We start from the raw sequence: 13,267 nt of genomic DNA, 5'->3' as shown, positions 1-13,267 counted from the left end.
CGAAAGAGAAAGCGGCAGGGCACCTGGGTGGTCTGTCGGTTAAGAGTCTGACTCAGTTCCGGCTCAGGTCGTGATCCCGTGGTCCGTGGGTTCGAGCCCCGCGTCGGGCTCTGTGCTGACGGCTTGGAGCCTGGAGCCTGCTTCGGATTCTGTCTCCCTCTCTCTCTGCCCCTCCCCTGCTCACCCTCTCTCTCGGTCTCTCTCAAAATAAATAAACTTAAAAGAGAGAGAGAGAGAAAGTGGTGACGGGGCAGATAGCTCTCCGTCCTCGGTGACGGGCTGATCCGCCTGGGAAGGAGGTCAGGTGCCCTTGTGGGTATACTGAACCAGGCATGGAAACGTGTTTCTAACACTGGCGCCCTAGAGACTCGCGAGCCTCACCATGTGGATGCTACAGACCCCAAGACAGACGGACGTGGTTTTCCATTCTTTCCCGAGTGATGATGACGAAGTGCGATGAGAAAGGAGTGAGCAAGGTGGGCCCTGGGGCGGCCCTTCCCTCTAGGCGAGGGGCTGGCAGGGTCAAGGTTCACGTCCCTGATCGCAGTGCAGAAACCCTGAGCCTGTGAGCAGAGGGTAGAGTTCCTCAAAGCCTGTGGAAGGCCTCAGATGAAAGGCGCTAATTGAAAACGTAATGACACCTTTTGTTCGGCGTGTTAATGAAGCGATTTCTGATGCAATTAATCCCGATTCCTCTCGGAAGGTGATTGCAATTAGTCCCCGCCACTAGAGCCCCTCCGGCCCCACGTCAGGCCCACCCAACAAGCGCCCAGAGGGGGGACAGGGAATCCGTGTCCCAGGCTCAGACCATCCTGGGGAGTCCAGCTGCAAAGTGCTGTAGGGACAGCACCCCTGAGTGTGTGAAACGTGGCAGGCAGAGTCCCTGCAGCTCACCCAACCCAGCCCTTCTGTATTTATTCCACATCACCTGATGGCGCCCCACTTCCTCTCACATTCAAACCAAGGGTACCTTGTCCTGACTTTTTGGGACCCTACCCAGGCCCTGCCCTAAGAGGTGGCCATCCTCTGACCCTCAAAACGTCTGGAAGCAGGTGCTGTCACTGTCCCCACTTTACAGATAGGGACGCCGAGCCGTGCAACCACAGCCCCTTTGCTGCATGGGAGAATTATGTTCCAGAAAGGAGTGCAAACTGGCTTCCTAGGCACGGCTGAGCTCAGCATCATAAGGAGCCTGGCTGCCCTGGGTTAAGGTTTAAATCAAGGCTCCTCTTACTGGCTGATGCTTTGGGATGAGTCACATGACCTCTGGGAGGTTTCCTACTCTGGAAAATGGGACAACAGTAGGGTTGTCATGAGTATTATGTGAGATAATGTGAGTTCATGCAGATTGCAGACTCTGGAGAGCCCCTGCCACAAGGACAGGGCTCATTGCTGTCATCAGCATGGCCCCATCCCCCAGAGTCCTGTGGTCCTGTGCCCGTCACAGCCACCGGACCCTCCTCAGGGGGGTGCCCAGGGGCAGGGAGGAGGGTCTGTGCGAGACACTGAGTCACTTAGTTGGTAAGTCCCTACAGAGACCAATGCCAACCTTTGAATAAGGTCACCCTCTATACATGGATTAAGGTCATGCCGTGTGGCTGATGTCCCTCACCACTCGCAAGAAGCAAATGTAAATCTTCTCTGGTGAAAAGTATCTCAGTAAGCCTCAAATTATCCCCGTCTTCTCTTACACACAATGTCTAGCACTCGGCTAAAAGTCACTGGGCACCCGTGGGGACGGGACAAGGTACACAAAAGTCAGATACAGAAGACAGTAATGACCCTTAATGGCTCCAGGTGACAGAGTGGCTCCAGGTAATGGAGTTATCAGACAGATATGATAATAACTGCACTCACTGTGTTCAAGCACATTGAAGACAAGCTTTTGACAGAGGATTAGAAGAATAAAAAAGAACTGAGCCGTTTATGACTGAAAAATGTAACACACGAAAGAAAGAGCTCAAAGAGTCCATCTTTCTGCAGATTAGACACAGTTGAAGAGAGGTTTAGTGAAGCAGAAAATATCAAAAGGAAGAGAGTAAACAGAGAGTAACGGGCATGGGAGAGGTAGCACGGAGTTCTGACATGTGCACGTTTGGAATACGAGGGGGGATAAAATGGAACAGGAGTAATATTTGAAAACACAATGGCAGAAAATATTCCAAAAACTGACAGCAGACATCCACACATCGACTCGAAGCCCCGTGACCTCTAAGCGGGGTATAACACAAAGAAAATTGTGGGTTAGCACAGTCCTGGTCCATTCAGGCCTCTGTAAAGAAAGAGCGTAGACGGGGGAGCTTGTAAACAACGGAGATGTATTCCTCAAAGTCCTGGAGGCTGGAGGTCTGCGATCCGAGTGGCTGCGTGCTCAGGTTCCCAGGAGGGCCCTCTCTTGGACTGCTTCTCCGGACATCTTGTATCGTCAGCTGGCAGCGAGCGGATAGAGGAAACAGCCTTGCTCATGACCTTCAGAAAGTCACTAATGGGCACTAATCCCATCACGGGGGCTCAGCCCTCATGACCTCCTCCTCTGGTCCTAATCACAGCCCCCCGGGAGCCCCACCTACTGACGCCATCACACCTGAGGGTTGGGATTCAGCGTATGAATTCCGGGGACACACACCTTCAGTCCCAATCGGTATTTTATGGTAAAATGTCTGAAAACCGGAGCCACATAGATCTGAAAGCAGACAGAAGACCGAGCTCCATGGAAGGTGGAGTGGTGACACAGAAGCTGGCTTCTCTCAGGGACGGTAGGGCCCGGAAGGTGGCGGGTGGTAACAGACAACTCTGTGACCCAGGAAAACTGCCTTTCAGGCAGCGCCACGACAGACTCTGACACAGGCAGAAACAGGACGCTTCGAGATGGAATCCCAGAATGAAAAGCCATGAGGTTAAGTAGGCGGAAATAGCTGTGAGCAGTGAGGGCGTGACACTGCGGGGGTGAAGGATGCAGGACAGGTAACCTGCAGACAACGTGCACGGACTTGGAGGGTCTGGGATGCTCCCTCTGTCCTGGAAGATGATGGAAATCAAACTAATACAACACTCGGATAAGACAAAGACCCCTGTTAGAAGATCCGGGAGAACCACTGCAAGGTCACAGTGGTGGGCACATGGGGCGCTGACCAAGGTAGACAGTATTTCGGGTCATAAAGTGTGTCTTAACTTGAGTTACCTAAAGTCTACGTAGAGTCAGTCTTACCTTGTATCCAATTGAGAAAAAGATACCTATCGTAGTGACAGATAGTTACTTTTCCTTGGGATTTTCATGGGATTCTAATGTGATTATAGATGAAAGCATTAGGCTGTAGCCAGATAACTTAATGACCAGCTCTGTGCAAAGCATCCTGGGTATTTCCTTTGTATATATTTTCACCTCTTCTAGTCTGCAAACTTAGCCAACATTTTTTTTAAATGCCTTAAAAATATAATTTGTCCTTTACCTCTATTATCAATGTGAACTAAAAAAAAAAAAAAAGGTCTTTCTTGGGGCACCTGGGTGGCTCAGTCAGTTACATATCTGACCTCGGCTCAGGTCATGATCTCACGGTTGGTGAGTTCAAGCCCCACATCTAGCTCCACACTGTCTCTCCCTCTCTCTGCCCCTTGCTCACTTGCACTCTCTCAAAAAATAATAATAATAATAACAATACATTTTTTTTAAATTTTTTTTTTCAACGTTTATTTATTTTTGGGACAGAGAGAGACAGAGCATGAACAGGGGAGGGGCAGAGAGAGAGAGGGAGACACAGAATCGGAAACAGGCTGCAGGCTCTGAGCCATCAGCCCAGAGCCCGACGCGGGGCTCGAACCCACGGACCGCGAGATCGTGACCTGGCTGAAGTCGGACGCTCAACCGACTGCGCCACCCAGGCGCCCCTATAACAATACATTTTAAAAAGTCTTTCTTAAAAAAGAGTCCTACAGTTGTTTAAGTTCTAACGTAATAGATGAGAAAATGGAATACTAAAACATCAATCCAAAAAACGTCAAAGAAATGGAAGGAAAGAGTAGAGGAACCCCATTTTTCTCTGTGAGTAAAATGGTGGGTTTGCAAATACATTGATCATTAAAACAAATGAAAATAGATAAGCTGCTGTAATTAAAGGAAAACAAATTGACAGGTTAAAGAAAAGCCCCAGCTGCGTGCAGGTCATAGAAGATAGATCTACAAAGCGTAAGGGTGGAGAAAAGTTGCAAGTGGAAAGACGTGGGGGGAAAGCCTTGGAGTTACTCGTCAGGAGGAAACTGGGAGCTCTGTTAACATAAGAATCCCGAATCTGGGGCGCCTGGGTGGCTCAGTCGGTTTCGGCTCAGGTCACGATCTCGTGATTCGTGGGATGGAGCCCTGCATCTGGCTCCGCGCTGAAAACACAGAGCCTGCTTGGGATTCTCTCTCTCCCTCTCTCTCTGCCCCTCCCCTGCTCACTCTCTTTCTTGCTCTCTCTCTCTCTCTGTCTCTCTCTCAAAATAAATAAATTAACTTAGAAATAGGGGCGCCTGGTTAAGCATCTGACTCTTGATTTTGGCTCAGGTCATGATCTCGAAGTTCGTGAGATCAAGCCCCGCATTGGGCTCTGCACGGAGGGCTTGGGATTCTCTCTCTCTCTCCCTCTGTCTCTGCCCCTCCCCCATTGTCTCTCTCAAAATAAATAAACTTTTAAAAAAAGAATCCTAAATCTGTGTGCACTTAATAATACAGCTTCAAAATATCAAGGCAAAAGTTAGTGGCACTGAAAGGAGAAATAAACAAATACTCAATTAACGGCAAAATTTAGCGAACCCCTCTGAGAACATTTAGAGCAGGCAGACAGAATGCCAGCAAGGAACTAGGGGATTAGACGCACAGATTCAACAAGCCTGACCTCCCTGAGACGGGTCTGAAACCGAAACCAACCACGGCTGCGTGCCCGTGACCTTCAAATACACGTAAAACCTGCGTGAAACGTGGCCGGAGGCCGAACCTCCAACCAGGTCGCCCCACACTCCAGAGGTAGAAAATCCGAGCAGTGAAGCTAGAAATCCGTCACGAGGAAAGTAAGGAAAAGTCCCCACAGGTGTGGAAGTTGAGTAAGAACTTCTGACTGAGCCTCGGGAAGGAAAGGAATCCCATGCTGGTTACAGAGTATCTTGAGCTGAGCCCGGGAAGCGGCCGCTGGAGCCACAGCCACGCGGGATGCGGGGTCCAGCCTGACGTGCCCGTGAGAGCGGAAGGAGGGAGGAAGCCAGCGGTCTGAACCTTCATCTCAAGAAATTAGACAAAGAAGTGAAATGAAACAAAATAGAAAGGAGGAAACCGGCAAACCAAGAGGAGAAAGTAAGGAAATGAAAATGGTGGAATTAATCCAGACAGCAGCTGACTCTAAACTCCCAGCTGATCACACAGAGCAAGAGGGAAGACCACAGTCCACGTCAGAAGTGAAAACTCGGCCTCACGACCGATCTCACCCAGCAATTCAGTGTGTGACCTACAGTTTATAGCAACATATTTGAAAATCTTCCTGAAATGACAGAAATGCACAACTGAGCAAAACTGAAGTAAGAAGAAAATGTGAGATGTTTCGTTAATACAAGCCAATTTCCATTCAAATCCTTATCCCGAGGGCACGCGCACCCGTGGTGGCCACACAGGAAGTTCTACCCTCCGTAAGGACGAGTTGGAGCTCACCCCTATAAACTTGTCCAGAGAGCCAAACAGGCACCCCGTCCAAACCAGCCGGAACCCCGAAGGAGCAGAAAGGGTGGGCCGCTGTATGCCAGGCTGCTCGTAAATAGATGAAGAAACACCTGGGGCGCCAGGGTGGCTCAGTCGGTTCAGGTCCGACTACAGCTCAGGTCATGATCTCCCAGTTCGTGGGTTCGAGCCCCGCGTCGGGCTCTGTGCTGACAGCTCAGAGCCCGGAGCCTGCTTCGGATTCTGTCTCTCCCTCTCTCTCTCTCTGCTCCCTCCCCGCTCATGTTCTGTCTCTCTCTGCCTCAGAAATAAATAAACCTTAAAAAAAAATTTTTTTTAATCGCCCCCACTTGAGAACCACTAAACTACAGTAATTCAAATGGGTGGTTTGGGAGCAAAAACAATCAGATGCACAAATGGGGCAGAATAGCACAGAAAAAAAGAGGTAATGTTTCTTTAAAATTCATCCTCATGGAGGTATCACTTTTGTACAGCGGAATTCTCCCACTTCACGTATCCAGCTTGATAAACCTTGTCATATGCGCACAGTGCAGAGTAACGCTCTGTGGCCAAGGTCAGCGCACCACAGCCCGCGGCCAGAGCTGACCTGCCACCTGCCTTTTGATGGCCTGCAGGCTAAGAATGGTTTCTGTATTTTTAAATGGCTGTATGAGTATCTATATTAATAGCCTCAATTTCACTTCTTGGCCTGCAGAAGAAACATGTCACTGTCTGACCCCTTGGCAGAAAGTTTGCCAAGCCCTCCCTAGGGTAACGGAGGAAGGACCATCTTTCCAGTAGATGATGCTGAACTGATGGGGTGCCCTTTAGGAAAAAAGGTGAACTGGCCCCTACCCCACCCTACGCCCCAAAACCAGCTCTAGGTGGAACGTTTTCAGCGCGTGCCGAGGGCTTCCTGCCCGGGTTTGGGTACAGCGGGGAGTTCAGACAGGGACAAGGTGAGTGGGGGGTGCGGCCGGCAGAAGGTTCTAGAGACACAAAGCGCCCTTTTCCGGGAGCAGTCTACAGGCTGCAAAGTCCCGAGAAGCTCTTGCAAAGGCTCCGAAGCACATCCCTCAGGGACCCCCTAATTTCCCGGTTCTGTGAATCCCGTGTCTCTCGCGTCCGGCTCTCTCCGAGCCCCGCCTCCGTGCCCGGTGTCTGAGCGACTCGGTGGGGCTGGACAGCACTGACAGCTACGTGAACCGAACGAATTTGGCAACACTTCTCCTTTCCTCTCCTCTCTTAGCAACTATTCAAAGGCGGCCTTTTTATGGGTAATACCAGCAGTGCTGGAATCTGGAAGAACTTTTTTCTGTGCAGTCTTGCAGGAAAGCTGATAGCAATTCAATTAGAAAATGCAAATGAGGTCACATATTTCCCACCGGAGTGCTGAATCGCCCCTGAGGAATCAGAGCAATATTCTGGCCTAACAGTAAATACTGAAGATAAAGTTTCGCGTGCGGCTGTCAGCTGACTGGCTGCGGTGGCGCTTGGAGGCGGCAATATGGGACCTGTGGGTATAGTTTGCAAAAAAGAAACTGTTGTTTATGAAACTAATCCTGGCTCTTAACGCGCACGTCAGCGTTTATGAAAGCCACGCTCACCCGAGCGGCGCCCACACCCAGCCGGGCCCAGAGGCTGGTGCGGATCTTGCCGCGAGGTATCTGCTTCCCCACGTGTGTGGGCCGAAAGCGTCCCCCTGAGGAGTGTATGTTGGGGTCCTGGCCTTCGGCCGCTGGGAATGAGACTGTGAACGGGCTTTTGTTGGGGTGAGGTCCTTCAAGGGGGCCCCAATCCAGTGACCGGCGTCCTCGGGAAAAGGGGACGTCTGGACACAGATGTGCACGCAGGCAGAGCTCTCTGGAGGTGGAGACGGACAGCAAGTACGTTTCTGTGAGCCGAGGAGGGCCAGAGGTTGCCGGCAAAGCACCAGAGTCCAGGAGCGAGGCCCGGACGCGTTCTCCCCCTCGGCCCTGGGAAGAACTAACCCCTGCTGATACTTTGACCTCGGACTACCGGCCTCCAGAACCCAGACAGTAAATGTCTGCTGTCGACACCCCCCAGGCCATGGTTCAGTGGCTTTCAGCAGGTGTGTGGCCTCATCCGCCAGCCGAGCGGAGGGCAGACAGACCCCGTGTAACCCCCCAGGGCTCCGGATGCCCTCCAGTCCCCTTCATACAGCCGCCTGGGTCCCCAGTACAGTGAGGACAAGCGTGGCCAAGACCTTGGTGCTTTAGGCCTCACGGTCCAGCAGCCTTCCTCTCTGTGGTCCATCACTTCTGCGTCTCAGGGTCTGCCCCCCAGACCCACAGTCTGTCACCCCTGCATCCTGAGCTCGGGCCAGAACCCGTTACCGGCATCACCAAGGGCACCCAGGTTGGTCCCCGGTGGAGGGGAGGGGAGAACCGGTTCCTGCCGTCCACCTGAGAGATGGTAAGGCCGGCCGGGTCAGGAGAGCCCCCAGGTGAGCTCCACAGGGCTGTCGTGCCCCTGCCTGAACCCTAACACCCAGATTCGGCGGTTTCAACCGAAGGGGGGCCCACCTGAGGCTTTCCGTGCGAGGTGTCGCCTTGGGAAAGCACCCAGGGAATGGAGTGTGTGTCTTCAGAAAGAACCTTCCAGGAGATGCCTCAGTGGTCAGCGAGGTGCAGACAGGGTCCGCGGTTCTCCGTGGGGAGCCGAGTGCTCACGCGCCCCGCGCTCCCGTGGGTTCGGCCCACGTCGCCGCACGCGGGGCCTGCTCCTGGCGGGACCGCCCCGGGGAAGCCACACGTGCAGATTCTCGTCTATCGCCACACCCGAGACCCGCACAAACCGCTGGGCTGGTCCCCGTCCAGAGCCGGAGCTGGCGGCCACAGCCCGGTCAGCGCCCCCACGCCCGTGGGTCTCCAGGGGTGAGCAAAACTTCTCAAACTCGCGGCATTTTAACCGTCTGTTGGCATGAAGCGCGCAGCGATCGTTCTCATTGGTGGAAGGTGCCTCTCGGCTTCCTTGTCTGTCTGTGGTCTCAGAGAAGGGCCCTTGGGGCAAGTGTGACTTGTCCCCGACCCTGCCTCTCCCCGCCTGCGGTGAGCGGGAGGCACCAGGGAGAAGGTCAAACGTAGATGATGTTTCAGGCTGCGAACCGCCCTGAACAGGTGCCCGGGTCAACCCTTCCTTTTGCAGAGGGGGGGTGGGGGGGGCAGGGCGGTGGTGACAGGGCCTCTGCAGAGCCAGCGAGAACCCCCATGATGTGCCCGGCCAGACCCAGCAGGGACACTGCCCCAGGCACCGTGTCAGCGAGACTTGATGGGGAGTGAGCCGGAGAAGTCCGGGTGGCTCGCTGCTGATCCGCACGGCACCGTGGACCCCACACGGAGGGCCACTGCCAGGCCAGGCAAGGAGGCTTCCGGGGAGGCAGTCAGAAAGGTCCCAGGTCAGGTCCCCTCCCGGGGGAAGGACGACGGAGTGCTGCCACGTCCCCACCAGACAGCACCCTGCCGCAGGCTCTGTCCTGTGAGGCGGGGACACCACCGGGAATTGGGGGGGGTGGGGGCTGAGCAGCAGGCAGGGGCCGCTGCTGTGTCCGGGGCTCCGGAAGGTGACGTCTGAGCTGAGCCCTAAAACACGAGAAGAAGCCGGCGCTCCAGACCGAGGCCTCCTCCCACCCCGGCTTCTCCGTCCTCTGGCAGAATCCCGTCTCGGCCCCACCAGGCCTGGGCTGCGGGGCCGCCGGCACTCGGGGCGCTTCTCCGCGCGCTGCCTCCCGGGGGCCAGGTGGGCGGAGACGACGTGCACGCCTGCGACCGTGAGCCCTGCAGACACGCGCGTGCCCGTGTGTGCCCTGCTCACCCTCGCCCCGGGGCCTGTGGCTCTTGATGGGGCCAGTGTGCGTGCGTGAGCGTGTTGGGGGCCTTGCAGAGAACTCCCCCCCCAGAAGTGTGGGGCGTGAGGTGTCCACGCTGCCCTCCTGTAGCTGTTTCAGATGAAAATCGAACCGGGTTTCCAGACCAGCACAGGTTTCTGGTTCCTTCCAAGGCCTGGGCTCCCATTTGGTATTTGGTTAAATACACAATCCTTACTCCTGAAGTTGTTTGTGAAAACAACAGCGACGGGGTCACGGGCACTTTCCACCACGACAAGAGCACCCAGCACGGACAGGGACACCTGTGAACCTGAAACCCGTCGGCGGGGCGCTGACGTGGCCGGGAGCCCGTCCCGTGGGCCCCACGTCCGCGGTAGACGCTGGGAATAGACTGGAGGCCCAGAGTCCCCAGGCGCCTTTCGGGGGGAACATAACGGGAAGTCGGCTTGAGTTAAGGCTCTCCGTCAGACCCTTCCCACATCCTCACCGAAGCCTTCCAGAATCCTCAACGCTGGCAAAACTGACCGTTTTTCTCACCCATTGACGCCCGTGTGCGAGAGTCCATTCAGTTCCACCGCTAACAGCTCCCAGAAAAAGTGACACAGTTTGGCTTAACTTGCTGATTTAATTTCATTTGGTTTTTTTACCGCGATCGTATTTTTTCCTATAAACGGAAGAATAATCCCGTGTAAGATGTTTGTAACCAAACAACTTCCGTGATTCTCTAGAGCAAGTTCTCTACCAGGGCGTTCAGAGAAGACTCGAGGCATTTTGGGTTGTCACAGCAGGGGGAGGGGGGGGTTTCTGGCATTGAGTGGGTGGGGCAGGATTGCCACCCAGCCCCCTACAAATGCACAGGACAGCCACACCCCAGAGAATGACCCAGTTCCAGATGTCGGCAGTGCCGAGGTGTACAGGCCCCGGTCTGGAGACGGGCGCTGGGGGCTGTGGGCCAGCTGGGGAGGCGGGGACGGTGAGCAGGCTGGCCGGGCACGCACACGGCAGTGAGCCGAGGGCACGCACGCACACGCCCGCATGCAGGGGCCTGTCTGGACGTTGTGGGGTCTCCTGTCCTGCTCTTCTGTGCTCGGATGGGGATCCTCATCATGGCCCGCGAGCATGATGCCTGCACACAGACTGCCCATCTCACCTGCTCTCGTGTTTGTCTCGTGTCTTCATTGTGGGGGGGAGACGAGGCTTAAGGGGACAAGGGCGAGCTTTGAGGCGTTCGTGAAGAGAAACGTGGTTTGGACCCCACTTGGGAACAGCATGACACCTTCCCAACAAAACGGCGCCGACGGGAAAAGTCCCTGAGCAGCGGTGACTGAACTCTTTCCCGCAGGGCCGCTCACAACTCCCCGACCTCGGCGGCCTGCTTGACCCCGGTGGGAGGGGGTGTCAGGACCGCCCTCGGTGTCTGCGCTCGCCCTACCGGCCACAGGGCAGAGAGGGGCCAAGGGCCAGGCCCAGCTGCAGCTGCATGACGGGACCGGTCACTGCACCTGCCAGGACCCCCACCTGGCCAGGTGTGAGCGAAGGCTGCACCAGCCCCTCCCTCCCTAAGTGGCCTGGGCGTGCCTGAGCGAGGCCAGGGGGCCCCCCACTGTCACCGTCACTAAGACTCTCCTCCCAGATAGATACTTGAAGGCACAACCATGCTGCTCTGTTCAGGAGACCTCTCTTTGTACGCTCTCCCTGGGAGTTTTCAAAACGACCTCCCTCCCCTTCCTAGAAGAGATCGGAAGTGAGGAATACCATAGCGGTGCATGGGGGAGACAGCGCCTTCTTCCACGCAGCAGTGTCGCGCAAAGAGACTCCACTAAGCGCCTCTCGGAACCAACCTCATGCAAATGTGTGTTTAGAATGGCTTGCGTGTTCTCTTTGCTGGAGAACGGGTTGCGTCTCCCTTGTTTCATTTTGTGTTTGGTAAATACCACTTTACTTTGTCCATCCTGAGCTACCATGGAAACCAGCCAGAAGGGTGCCGACACTACCCTAGTTAAATATTTTAAACGTACATGCTTGCAGGCGGACACGTCCCGGTTTTCAAATGCACGTCGAAAGGGAAGTAGGGGGGCGCCTGGGTGGCGCAGTCGGTTAAGCGTCCGACTTCAGCCAGGTCACGATCTCGCGGTCCGTGAGTTCGAGCCCCGCGTTGGGCTCTGGGCTGATGGCTCAGAGCCTGGAGCCTGCTTCCGATTCTGTGTCTCCCTCTCTCTCTGCCCCTCCCCCATTCATGCTCTGTCTCTCTCTGTCCCAAAAATAAATAAACGTTGAAAAAAAAATTAAAAAAAAAAAAGAAAGGGAAGTAGGAAGAGAGGAGTGAACGATTGGTGTAGACTTGAGTGCCTCTTTCCTTAGGAACCTAATTGCCCTCAGGGAAAGTCAGGGCCACGTGTGACACTTGGGTGGGGGGCACGCTATTTATGGACGCACCTGTAACCCAGAGCCGCAGGGAGGCAGTGAAATCAGGAGGGGCGGTGAGCCAGAGGCAGAAGCAGAAACGACGCTCGGGTTCAGGGGATAGACCCTCACCGCCCTCGTGCCGTCAGAGGTAGGGCCAGTTCATGGCGCAGGATGGCACGTCACACCCCACTCAGCCTCCGACCGCAGACCCCTGTGTAACCGGCCACCTTGGAACCCCTGCCCCTGAGTCTCGTGTTTATGGCTGAGATTGGCCACGCGTTTACCGAACAGTAGGGCCACCCGAGAGCGGTCGGATGAGCTTGTGCAAATAGGCATGTGGTCACTCTGTGCGTGAGAGGTCACAGGTGCCCCGGGAGCCCATACTGGACCCCGGCGGAGGCAGCTTGGCTGAAAGGAAAGACGTACCAGCTGCGTTCTCTGGAGACTGCTCAGTGTCTTGAGAGGGAAGGGCTGGGTTATTTTTGGAAAAAGAGAAGCTCGTGGCCTCACCAGGGCCCCCAGAGCCTTCCGTCCCGTGAGTGCAGATGTTCCTGTCCCGGGAGGCTGGGGGTGACAGGGGTCCGCAGGGCTGCACTGCCGGTCAGAGACATCAGGTGGCCCGGAGATCTTCCCCAGGAGGCACCGACTCGGGGAATGCAGACCAAGGGGGAGGGGGCGGGCACGCCTCGGGATGCTGACCAGGACCCCCTTGGTTAAGAAGACGTCTCTAGGACATCAGACACTGCACCCACGTGGCATGTCCCACAAGGAAGTAACTGAAAATGTTTCCATTGATTTTTTTCATCGAATCAGATGGACTTGTGCTCATGCTCTTGTCTCAAAGTGGAAGGAATTTGAGGTGTGAAGGGAGCATCCAGCCTAGGACCTGAGGACGGGGTGGGCTGGGCTGTCGGGGACGTCAGGCTGTCTGTCGTCTGTGACCCCACCCTCAGGGGTCGGGGCTGCTGGGCGCCCCTTAGAAACACAGCCCTTGGGATCTGGCATGTGGGAATGTTGAAGCCGTTCCCGAGTTTGTGCCGCCTCCTGGGAGGAGTGACTTCTGAGCCACGGCTCCGGAGAGTGGCCCACGCACTCTGTACCCATCGCACTTGGCAAAAGCGCCAAGTGTCCCCGCCCGACGACCGTGCGTGAGAGCGCAGTCCCGGCTGTGCTCCAGAGCCCGGGCTTTGCACTGGGCTCCTCCCACCCCGCCTGTCTGTTCAAGAGGCTCTTCTCTTGGCCTTGCCCACACACTGCTGTTTCTCTGGTGTCACTGGGCATCACGTCTATGCCCTGTGGGGCTGGTGCTTGCGCCGAGCGTGTCCACCGTGCAG

At 55.3% G+C, this 13,267-nt stretch overlaps 1 protein-coding gene across 3 annotated transcripts in view; it reads left to right on the top strand.

Annotated features, from left to right (window-relative positions):
• The window catches only part of CDH4 (cadherin 4), a 539,030-nt gene that overhangs the window by 386,105 nt on the left and 139,658 nt on the right, over window positions 1–13,267 (top strand). The window lies entirely within an intron of this gene.

Source organism: Felis catus, chromosome A3 (assembly GCF_018350175.1).
Source record: "Felis catus isolate Fca126 chromosome A3, F.catus_Fca126_mat1.0, whole genome shotgun sequence".
In the NCBI taxonomy this organism is placed as follows: Eukaryota; Metazoa; Chordata; class Mammalia; order Carnivora; family Felidae; genus Felis; species Felis catus.
This window is presented reverse-complemented; position numbering and strand designations above follow the sequence as displayed.